We start from the raw sequence: 12887 nt of genomic DNA on the forward strand, positions 1-12887 counted from the left end.
CATGAATCAATTCCATACAAGTCAAACCGGCTCTCTTATTCTTTTCCTTTATACTGTCGATGATCTAGAATTCAGCCTTCCAGCCTCTACATGCTAGGCAAAACCCTACGGGACCATACACCTCATCGTCGACCACTGGCAACGACTCAAGCTGGCCTGTCGCCCTCTCAGGCTCCGTCACTCGATCCTCCTGCCTCTTAGAGGGATGTCTACGCACTAGGGTGGGCTTATTCACCGCACTAGCCTAGGCCCTCAGAACTAGATAGCATCATAATCTCTCATCTCAAACGGCGAACCTTATTCTCCCAATGGAATGAGGGATACCTTGGGCCATTCCCGGGCTTTTCTAACAATGCCGCCCAGCTACAGAAGCACGGAACGGAGTTAGCATCGAAGCCAGGGAAAAACTTGCACTCTTTCTCTTAAAGATAATAATTTCAATACAATTCATTGAATACAACATCACTTCAAAGCGTAGCTTCATACAATTTTATTTCATTATTTTAAAAGAAAAAGATACACATTTATTAACACTAATATTAAAAAAAACTCTTCTTTAAAAGATAACCAAGTAACCTGGCCACCATTTACTTGAGGAGATTAAAACAGGAGGGTTGGGGCCACATTAGGAGCATCTTCTCTAATCTCATTGTTGTGCGCTTCTCCCGAAGCAATATTTTGGCATTTCCAGGATGGTGCCATCTTGGACGTCGCCTTGTAGGGCTCATTGTTGCAGTCAAAATTCTCTAGTCAGATCTCAATTCCGAGATCATTTGCTCACCGTCGTATGAGCAAAAGACCACAGCGCATGAACCCTCTCTAAGGCCAAAACCTCTTGCTAGGTGCTACTGTAAGTCTCTTCACACACCGGGGGGGCGGGGGGGGGGGGGGGGGGAAGAGTAAAGGACATTGTCTTCTAACAAGGGGGGAGTATATGCTACATGCAGAATTGTGTGCTGCCCATGGAGCACCCCAGGGGTTTATATAGCTGTGGGGTACGGGTGTGGGCGTTGCGCAAGGCACAGTCGAAAGGACGGTGTGTGAAAAAGGCTGTGGGTTAGTGGCCTGCAAGGCTCTGGGAGAAAGGTACGGTGGCGGTTAATAGGGAAAGGAGTGGTACGCAAGTACCTTATCTGGTCAGAGGCAGCATGGGTGTCCACGTAGCGGTGCGAGTGGACCACACAGTGGGCAGCCGAACTTTGGTTCTTTTGCAGCCATCGTACAGGCACCCTGGTAAATGTGTACAGTCCCTTTTTTGGGGCGAGGTCTCCAAATTTTGGGGACCGACCTCGATTTGCGTGTCAGACCGCCCGAGGAGACGAATTTTTTTGTCTCGGATTCTCCTTGGTTGTTGGGATGCAGACCGTTCGTCAATCGGATGCCCAGTCGTGCATTTATTAAGGTTTAAAGGTCATCGCTTTTTAAAGATCGTCGCTTTTTAACTAAAAATAACCAAAATTTACGTATAAGCTTGATCCGGTGTCCGTTTTGAATGCTGTAAAATCCTATATTAGGATAAAATCACATGCAGATTGCAAATTTGGGCTCGGAATTTAAAGATTCTATGTAGAAATGCCTCATTTAATAAAATCATTGATTTTTATACCATAAAAACTCATAATTTCATCTATTACATGGACATTTCTTTATTAGTGAAGATGGGTATGTTACAAAAATAAAATAAAAACATGAGATAGAATAGACATCACCTTCAACACACTATTGGGTGCAATCTTTGTCCCCCAAGAAGTGTCGGCATACTCCCACTTCTTGGGTATTTATGTCTTTATTCACAAAAATAGCCCACATGCCAAAAATAGTTGCATGCTCTTGCATGGGCTTGCCCTTTACATAAAATAGGAGTTTCTTTTATTAAAAGCATAAATAAATCCTTCCTATCAAAATCACTAAGGAAAAATACATATAAACCCCCAAAGGGTGGATTCATGTGTAACCAAATTGCTAGGTTCATGCCCATATATATATAGTAAACATGAGCGGCTAACAAAGTACAAAAATATCTTGTAGTAAATACGACGACCAAAATACCAAAATTATTAGTTATCCTGCAAAATCCAAAATACTGAAAGGAAAACCTTCTTGATAATTGCTCACTCCAAATCACTGTCATCATGTCCTAGCCATACCGGCTTACAAGAACAAATCTCGTCAATCTCACCAACCTACAGGTTGTCCATGCAAACACATTACACAACAACACATAAGCATTAAATCTAACACTCAGTTTCAGCCTTCCTTAAATTCATATGTCCTACACATGGAATATTCAGAATCACACAAGTGCCATGCTACGAACATAGTGGTAATTAGGCATCCCCCAATTATCCACAGAAGGACGAATATACAAACCGTAACATGTCTCCTGTCTCGAATAGTAACCATCCTCAATTGCATTATATCAACTGGCATATGTTTGAAAGTAATATTGGATGAGGTCACAATAGACACGAAAAAACCATTGGGAAAAACTTAATTAACACATAATGCATATATGCAATGAACCAATGAAATGAACATATATGAAACGAGTCTAAGTGTCCCATACAACATAGGTGCATTCCACAAACACACATAAGATGGTAAAAGATAGAACACATAAATGTGTCTATTGTAAGTATATGAAATAAATTTGATGTCCCATACCACTAGATTAACTCCACATATCACTCCTTCAAAATAGAAGTTTGAGACGTAGAGGTGAGTGTCCTCTGAAACTTAAATTCCAATACAAATTTTCTTTATCTTAAATTGATTTAAGTAAATTTAAAATTTTAATTGAAATATTAATAATTAATAGCTCAAGTAGGAAAAATATTTAAAGTATGCATGCTAAAATCTATTCTTACTTAAGAAATGAATTATAGGCTAATGAATTTCTTTACAAAATTTTATGGCAAAAGTATAGATGGGATCTAAATATTTCTTTAGTTTTCCCAATTTGATCTAATATTAATGTTGAATGTATGGTTTGGTAGGGTTTACTATTTAAGGTCTTAAGGTCTTTAGATAGTAGAAATGAAATCAACACATACCTCCATCGTGGATAGTGTATTGGTGATGATACCCTCACCTGAGATTTTTGTCATCAATTTAGTGAGAGTATGTAAGAACTTTTTCTTCTTTTTCTCGTGCCGCCGACAATCTTTAGCAGAATGTCCTATTTTATGAAATCTGTAGCATGTAAAGATAGACTTCTTGGACTTGTTGTTTTATAATGGAGCTACAACTGTTGTCATTATCTTTTTTTACTGCTTCTGCTCAATCATTTAAAAAGTTTCTTTAACACCATATTGGGGAATATGGGAATTTCCCACAAGTTTGGGACATGTGGTCAAAACTTTGGATTTTCCATAACTTGAACACCATTAATTCAAAATGAGTGGTTTATGGCTCTTTAGATCCCATTTTTCAAGCACTTTCCAATGATAGGTCACATGATAGGGCTTTGAGAAACTTACAAACATATTATCCATGTCCCCCTTTTTTAGTATTCAAAAATGGGAATTGGGAGATTCCCAAATTCTCTAATATGGTGTTCTTTTGGAATTTCTATCAAAGTTTCTGTTCTGTATATAACAACTTGCGCAAATCGAGTCAATTTTTTCTTGAATTGTGGAGTGTTGTGATAAATCTGCCATAACTGAAACTAAAGAAGTAACAAATATTTATGATGAGAAGAATGGTAGAGAATACATTTCTCATTGTTATAGTGTGGTTGCAATTATCTGGAAAAAGAAATTTAACACTCCAAAGATATGTGAACCTTTATACTTTCTATGCATACAAAAGATAAACTGCTTAAGAATATGTTCAATGCCTGAATTGCTCGTTGAAGCTCACGCTTACCCCTGCTCGCGCTGCTGCCTGCGCGCCCTCCCCCCCTTCCCGCCCACGTGTGTGCTCCCCCTCCTGCCTGCCCCTCACGCAAGCTTCCCCCTCTCCTCCGCCTGGCTTTCTTGCATACCCCAGCGCACCCGACCCCTGCTCCTCTCCTTCGTGCCCCCCCTCCCTTCATCAGCGCCCCGCCCCCCCTCTGCCAGCCGTCGCCCTCCTCCCCACCCCCCCTTATTCACGCTGCTTCCGCCCCCCTTGGGGTTTTTTTTGTCTTCACCGCCTTATCCCCCCCTCCCCTTCTTTCTCTTTTTTCGTCCCCTGGGGTTTTTTTTTTTGCCTTCCGCCTTCCCCCTCCGCCCTTTGTGTGCAGCTCGGTTCTTGCAGGACTCTCCGCATTCGCTCCGCCTTCGACATAGCTTCAGACTCTAATGGAGGCTCCTTCCGCCCCACCTGAGAGGGACTCTCCCGCAGCCCCCTCACCCGCCCCTGAGGATACCCCCATCAGGCTTTCTCTTTCGCCAGAAGAGGGAGCGAGCCTCACCGCGCGCAGAGGTGGAATGCCTCCAGGCACATTCCACCATTTGCGTATAGTCAGCACTCGCCCCAGCAGAGGGGAGATCCGGGATCTTCTCCAGGCCCGCCTTCTTGCAGATGTGGGCAAGATCCTGGACGTTCGGCTACTGGGCCGTGGACACTACCGGATCAGTTTGAGACAGCCCAAAGCATGGCCAAGGTCCTAGCCATGAGTCCCCTTGACATCAGGGATGCTCGGGCATTCTTCAGACCTTGGCAGCATGGCTTTGACCCAGCAACGGCCGAGTAAGGAGAGCCCCTTTTCCATGTTACAGTTTGCTTCCTTGGGCTCCGCCGTGAGTACCTACCGCTTCTTTCTAGGCTAGGAGCATTGGTGGGTTTGGTGCTTGAGGCTGGCCCCACAGCAGCTTCAGTGGCGGCCAAAGCAGCTGGACTACCTTCGGTCAGAGTTTTGGTTCCTGACATCTCCTCCCTTCCGAAGGTCATTCAACTACCTAGGATGGGGGGGACGGATTGATCAGAGAGTGGAGTTTTCGGGGCTCCCGAACCAATGCTTTATGTGTAGGCAGGTTGGCCACCTGGCCCTTGCAGGAGATCCCGACCTTCACTACAGCAGCAGGCCCCCGATGGCCCGCCCACAGATGCGGCTCGGTAGGCAGCCTCCGGGACACCTGCTTAGCCCAGAGAGACCTCGGAGTGGCAGCCTAGAGAGGGGCGCCGTCGAGGGAGACAGCCCCAGCAGCACGCCCAGAGACCGATGCAGTAGCAGCCACAGTCTCAATATCACTAGGTTCCCGTGAGGAACAGCTTTGCTCCCTACAGGAGGAAACCCCAGCGCCGACTGAGGACCACGAGATGCCAGCACCCCCTCCTTTGCCCCCACCCCCCTCCCCCGTCCCCCCTCCCGCCTCGCTTCCACCTTCGCCTCCTCCCGTCCGCGCTCCGGTTTTGGCAGCGGCTCCTTCTCCACCCCCTTCTCCCCCCTTCCTCCCCCCTTCCTCCCCCCCACTCGCCTTCTCCCCCCTTCCCCCCTTCCTCCTCCCCGGGAGGCCCTGGCAGTTCCCTGGCGCTCACCTGCAGTCCGGCGAACACTGAGCACCGACCTTGATCGAGCACCACACAGAGGAGACTTACCATGCCGATTCGGGTTTCATGCATATCCTCTATCCGCAGTCGACTGAGTCGCCTCGACACTAGACAGCGCTGGGAGGCTTTTGATTATTCCTTCATACGGCTTTTTGGAGCAGAGGGCTCCCATGAGCCAGCACCCATCAGAGTTCATGTAGTGATACCTCCGGCCCGACGGGGGAGGAGGCACTTGATTCAACGGTGGCCTTCTCATTCCCTCTCTATGGCCCTAGCGACCGGGAGGAGTGGACGATGGATCTTGCTCTTAGCACTTTGAGGACTCAGGCAGTTGAGTTTTCTCACCATGTGAGGGATCTGGAGGTGACAGATGTGATAGGCCGACTATGGGAGTTGGCTCATTTTTTCCTTGATCCCGGGAGTGCGAATGCCTCCGGGATTCGACATTTGGTGGTTCGCATAGTGGCAGACTTAGCACGCAACCCTGGATATGTATGCATACACGAGGTTGCTCTGTCTGAGCGGGAAGCACTCGCCATGGGAAAGCCACTGGCGCCTGATCCGAGATTTTTGCAGCACACCGGGTGGATAGATTTGTAGCCGCTCGGATGGGGACTATTCTCCATCCAAGCCGCTTGCGAAAGCCCACCGTACGGCTGAGACAGCATCCACCTCAACAGGTCATCCATGAGGATCATCTCATGGAATGTATAGGGCCTTGGTGGCACACACTATATATGTTACCATGGTTCCTTGAGGCAGGAGCTTTACAGATGCCTGGTTGGGGGCAGTATTGATATTTTGATAATGCAGGAGCACCATTTGGGTAAGAGCAAGATGTGAAGATACGGTTTGGTGATGCCTAGTAGATGGGACACCTTTTGGTCCTGCAAGGTTTGGCCCCTTGGGTGGGTAGGGAGGAGTATGTATGGTCATTGTGGATGTATGGCGGCAGGCCATTGTGGATCGCGGGATCATTGTGCCTGGTAGAGCACATTATGTCGTTCTGAGGATGCATGATGAGCTGTTTGGCGTGCTCAATGTCTATGCACCCAACCATGCTAGTGCCAGAGCAGAGTTCTGGACCCAGGTTACGGATGCATTGCCAGAGGCCGCACATTGGTGTGTCGGGGGAGACATGCTTGAGGACCCAGCCGATAGGGTGGGAGGCAGTCATGTCACAGTACACGGCACGGAGCTTGCAGCTTGGGAGCGATTTTGCATGACACTGAGGATCACTGATGCATGGCAGCATGAGGCTTTCTCCCGCTCTCAGGACAGTCTTAGTTTCTCTCGGTCAGCGGATTGCCGGCAAGGAGGGACTAATCTATCACGGATTGATCGCTTCTATGTGGGCGATAGGTTACGGGAGCGAGGGGGCTCCGTTGGCATTCTCGCTCGCACCTCTTTTTCAGACCATGTGCCAGTTATTTTGACACTTGAGGAGAGGACACGGGAGACCAGCTTGCAGTTGAGGATCCGAGAGAGGATACTTACAGATCCTAGACTCGCTGAGGACATTGAGAGGATATGGCATATAGCCAGAGCTCTGACCAGGATGCAGCAGGCCAGTGTGCCCAGGGACTCATCGAGCTCAGCTCTTTTTTGCACGCTGCAGCCTTGACATGGCTGGGAGAGACACACGAGCGAGAGCGGTGGTTGAGACGTAGCCTTGCTTCGCTTCAGCGCCTTCAGGAGCAGCAGCCTACCTGTGAGTGGGTGGCGTCCCAGCTAAGCCAAGCACGCCAGGAGGTTAGAGAGGCAGAGGAGCAGAGACATGAGTTTTACTATCGTCGCCAGGCCTCTCAGTGGACGCAGCTTGGTGATAGAGTGACTTGGGAGTTTTTTGAGATTACTGTACCTCTCCATGCTCGAGCAGGAGTCCGCCAGCTCAAGAGGCAGGAGTCCGCCAGCTCAAGAGGCAGGACGGATCGATAGCCACTGAGCCCGAGGAGATTAGAGCCATTGCCACTGAGTTCTATAGAGACCTGCTTTCAGCGGAGCCAGCCACTGAGGCTCGGGATGCTTGCAGACAGACTGTGTGGGCCCATGTGTAGAGGAGGGTCACAGATCGTATGCGTACAGTTCTGGGTGAGCCTCTTTCAGAGGTTGAGCTTGCTGAGGCCTTGAGAGTCCTTCTGCGCCACAGTTGCCCTAGGGAGGACGGATTGATGCCTGTCTTTTTAATGCGATATTGGGACCTTTTGGGGCCAGGCCTCTGCAGGGGCTTTCAGTATGTTTTGGACACTAGGGTGATGCCACAGAGCTTTTCAGAGGGCTTGATCTTTCTTATCCCCAAGGGGGAGGGAGTATCAGATGATATTCAGCATTGGAGACCTATTACGATCCTCAATACTATCTACAAGGTCTTAGCAAAGGCCTTGAGTTTGAGGATCCAGCCCTTCCTGGGAGAGTTGATTCATGCTACCCAGACAGGATTCGTCAAGGAGCGTAGTATCCTTGACAACATTTTCACCTTCTGGGAGGCGACGGCCCGAGCTAGATTTCTCGGTGAGGACCTGGTCTCGTGATGCTTCTCGATTTTGAGAAGGCATACGATCGAGTCGATTGGAGTTTCTTAGAGGGCACGATGCTTTGCCTGGGCTTTGAGCTAGTTTGGATTCGAGGAGTGGCGGCTCTATATTCCACAGCTCGTAGCTAGGTGCTGATGGCAGGAGGACGGGGGCCGAGTTTTGAGTTGACCAGATCAGTCCGTCAGGGGTGTCCTCTCGCCCCGTTTCTTTTTATCTTCTTTGCTGAGGCTATGAGCATGTATCTGATGGTAGAGGAGGTTGGTTTGAGAGGACTCCAGCTCCCAGTCCGAGGGGAGGACCTGCTCAATGCTGAGTTTGCTGATGACACGGGTTTATTTTTGCATGGACAGGAGGCCAATCTTCAGAGGGCAGAGCAGTCGCTTCAGGTTTTTAGTACAGCTTTGGGAGCATTGATCAATTGGCGCAGAATAGTGGCCTTTTGGATCAGTAGTGCTCCCACTCAGGCATGGAGCCTAGACCCGAGTTTTCGATGGATTCCTCCTAGCACAGCAATGCGGTATTTGGGATGCCAGATTGGACTAGATTTGTCACCTGAGCAGCAGATTGCCCCACTTCTTCTGAGCATTCGGAGGAAGCTTTTGTATTGGAGTACAGCTCGGCTATCCTTGGCTTGGAGGGTGGTGGTGGCGAATCAGGTGCTTTTAGCGACCATGTGGTACATCACGTCTTGCTGCATCTTCTCGAGCTCTTGCATCAGCCAGGTACAGAGGCTGATTAGAAACTTTCTTTGGTCTGGGCGGGACGATCAGTCAGCTCGGGCTAAGGTCGCTTGGGCAGTTATTACACTTCCACTGGCCCAGGGGAGCTTGGGCATTATAGATCGAGTTGATCAGAGTAGAGCCTTATTGGGGAAGCTTATTGTTCGGGGGCTGCTTCCAGGCACGCACTGAGCCTTGGAAAGAGCTTTTGTTGCAGCGGCTGCAGGCTCGGGCTCCTCCAGCAGGGGGCTCTTGGGCACCGGAGATACGATGGATCTTCATAGAGATGAGGAGGACAGTCCTCAGTAGAGGATGGGAGGACAGATTTGCCTTGAGCATCTTGCGAGCTTGGGAGTTGCTGAGACTGGAACTCTCTCAGAGACCTCCTTCTTGTGATGAGGAGCGGGCCAAACAGCCGCTCATCTGGAGCCCAGCGGTTCGCACAGAGCAGGGTAATATGCTAGGTTCTCGGCCTCGTCTAGCCTGGGGACCATTGGCGGTAGGCCCAACACGTAGTTTTGGAGACTGGCAGGCCTTCTGCAGTCTCCCAGAGGAGATCCAGGTGGAGAGGTTGAGTCACCTCAGAGGGGGGCTAATTATGAGGGATGACATTCAGGAGGCACTCACAGAGGAGTGGTTCACGCCTCTCGAGCCACCTCTCGAGCCAATGGCCCCACGGTGGATGGGAGCCTTTACACAGTTGGAGTTCTTGATTGCTGTCAGCACTAAGGATGGTAGATGCCTTTACTTCTATGAGATCCTGGATGAGGGCAGACTTCAGAGAGTGGAGGTGGAGTCGTCTTTGGTTGCAGAGTGCATTTTTCAGAGGATACGGGTAGTGGCCGCCGCTTCTCGGAAGTGGCATATTGACCCAGACCCTGCACAGCAGATGTGGACTCTGATTGGCGCATATCGGCTTATGCAGCGTGCCCCTTGCCAGTGGGACCCTAGCGAGTACGAGTGGCATGATCCTTATGCATCCCCCGAGGCCACAGAGATCACCTTTTTCTAGTACACTGTTTGGTTGGGGCGACATATTTTGACGGCGAGGAGATTGGTCTCTCCAGTTGCATCGGAGCATTGGCAGCTACAGGGACTCTCACAGGAGTTTCTGGAGGATTTTTGGACCAAGCTCTGGGCTACTCGACAGGCACACAGGATCTCGACTTTTCAGTGTGGCTGGTCGCCCCACAGGGGCTCTGCAGTTGGCACCTGGCTTGTCTACAGCGGTCTTCTGGCGGCCTGCGAGGACGGCCGATGCGGCCACCCTATGGAGACACAGAGATATTGCCTATGGGACTGTCCTCAGGCGCAGCAGATTTGGCTACGAATGTTGCGCATTCTGGTCCCCCTCTCTCCAGAGGGTATGTATACGTGGGGTGCCGCTGCTTGGTCGACTTCGTGAGGGCCTGCTATGGGCTATGAGACGGAGCAGGATAGCCATGCCATCAGATTCATTAGGGGCAAGCCTCGCCTGGTTCCTTCACCGGATTTCTCATCCGTCAGCTGGACACAGGAGAGGGATCTACGATGGGAGCTCCTCAGCAGCCTCACCATATGGTTCACCTGGAGAGCCCGGTGTTTCAGGGCCTTTGAGGGGAGACTGGAGCCACCAGCAGAGACTGTTCGGGGGATTTGGTGCAGGAGTTGATCCACACTCTGCGAGGACAGTATGACCGCATCCGGGGTGACTCGGATGAGGCGATCTTGCAGCGCCAGGCCTTCCACACGCGGGTTCCCCCGGCTAGCACTACAGGCCACCTGTTTGGCTATACCCTACACGCGGGTTCCCCCGGCTAGCACTACAGGCCACCTGTTTGGCTTTTCCCCCCTCCTATTTTATGATATAGCCCCTCAATCTTTGTACTGATATTTGTACCTAGGAAGAGTCTCCCTAGCTGCCTTGCTTGGATCTCTGCTTTGTTTTCATATGAGCAGGAGAGGATCTTTTATAGGCTGTAGCCCTACAGGCTTTTTTATATAACTAATGAAAGGATCTTTTCTATAAAAAGAAAAGATAAACTGCTTAATTTAAAGTGAAATATTAAATAAAGAGAGAAATAAAAACTAAGGTTAGCATTTAAGAGTTGTTATTGCAATACACTACTACAAGATCTTTTATTCCCGACGCCTAGTTTTGATTGTGGCTGCGTCATCAAAATGAGCGTCGAAATAAATGTCACAAAACTAAACATCGTTCAAATAAAGGTCAAAAAACCTCCATGATTATGTCAAAATAGGCATCGAAATACTGGTCCGAAATAGCATTGAAAATTTACTTTTTTTGTTTTTTTACTGTGACCTCTAAAAAAATTTCAACTGTTTTGGTTCTCATAGTCCTTATCAACACAGTTCTTAGTTACTTTTCAAATAAATACAAATATATGTAATAATAGTTATAAAAAATAAAAAAGTAATATTTTTTTACCAAATCTTGCACTAATGATCCCGAATACAAGAATATATGTAGTAATATTTACAAGAAATTACGACAATTGTCTCCTAAATCCTCATTAATAGTCCCAAACAAGAAAACTATGACAACAACCAAGTATTGCTTGGCAAATAAAAATGAAATAAGATGTTATAGCTCATCATCGACTCTCTCATCCTCAACTAGATCCATGGCTCCAAATACATCTATTTCTAGAAATACCTCTCCATCTGCATCTTCCTCAATGGGTGTAGCCTCATTTGTTGAAGTAGAAGGTGGTTCATCCGTGTCGTCCCCTTCTATTTCAAGCATTAAAGGTGGTTGTGTTGAAATTTATTCTTCTATTTCAAAGTGATGGTCACAAAATTACCCTCAAAGGGCAATTCGTCTTACGAGCCCTTTTTTTCAATACTCTCTCTGTCTCTCTCTCTCTCTCTCACACACACACACACACACATGTGAAATTGAGTACGCTCTTTCTTTTCCTTTTTGGATGGATGAGAAAGAACATTGGGCTGAACCATAAGGGAGAGGAGAGGAGAGGTACAATTGGGGATTATTTGATTGCCAGTAAAGGTTGTAATTAGGCAGGGGGATGTTAATTAGGATAGATTACCAAGGGGGAGGATGCAGTTCAAATAAGGGCGTACAATGAGTGTAAAAAGAAAATCAATGGAAGTGAATTCAAATGCTGGCAAAAGTTCTAAGGTGATTTGACTTAGATTTTTTAAAGGTTGTGATGGAAAAAATTAAACGTTGCAAGTATTGGTGGATTCTATGGTGTCTTTCCCATTGTGTTCCCCTGTGTCTCTCTTTATCTGTCTCGTCTGAGGCATGTTTGGAGATGCGGGAGCATGTAATGCGGTGGAAGTGGGTGGCCAATGAGCATGCCAAGATCTTGTGGGAGTGCAAACATCAACAAGGCTACCACTCAGAGGCATCGTGGCCAGGCCGAGTCTCATCTCGGCGACCACCTTACTCTTCCTCCCTCATGCACTTTTTCTCACTACTGTAGGGTCGGATAATGCAGCTTGATTCTCTTTCACCCTGGCTCCCCTAGATTTCTCTTTTTTCTTACCAAAATGAGATCACGAACAACACCCAGAAAAGGAGATCTCTCTTTTGCTAAGCAGCTAGCATTAAAGAAAAGGCACAATCCTTTGATGATGTGCATTGGGCCTTGGATGCAGAGCGTGAAGAAATGCTTTGCGAGAAGAGCACTCAGTCTTTGAATAGAAGTACGAGGCCTTTGACAAAAAGCAAGAGCAAGGAAAGGCGAGAAAGAAAGGAAACTATCCTCGGATGAGTGTTGGTCCTTTGCAAGCCTTAGCTTATGCTATTGGATCCAGCTTTGTGTACTTTCTCCTTGGTCTTAATCTCCTTCTACAACCCTTAAACAAAGGATGTATCACAACACCTAAGCATCTACTAGATCTTTGAAAGCTAGTCACAACCATGAGGCACGGTGCCTTCTTAGACTTACCCAACCTGCTTGCCCAAGCAGCTAGTGAGCTGGGTAGCCCAAAATACCTGCAATTATATCGTACAGATTTTCACATCTGTTGATCAGCACAAGGCATTGACATTCCGCCTGCATGGGAAATTTTGCTACATTGAGAAAAAAATACATGTGGAGACGGATTGTAAATAGCATTCGCGGATCAAAAGGGATTATTTTTTTAAGTAGGGGACCAAGAAGCAAGGGCATAGACATGATGACCCCAA

This window comes from Cibotium barometz, chromosome 13, assembly GCF_041138505.1.
Source record: "Cibotium barometz isolate CiBa-2024 chromosome 13, ASM4113850v1, whole genome shotgun sequence".
Lineage (NCBI taxonomy): Eukaryota > Viridiplantae > Streptophyta > Polypodiopsida > Cyatheales > Cibotiaceae > Cibotium > Cibotium barometz.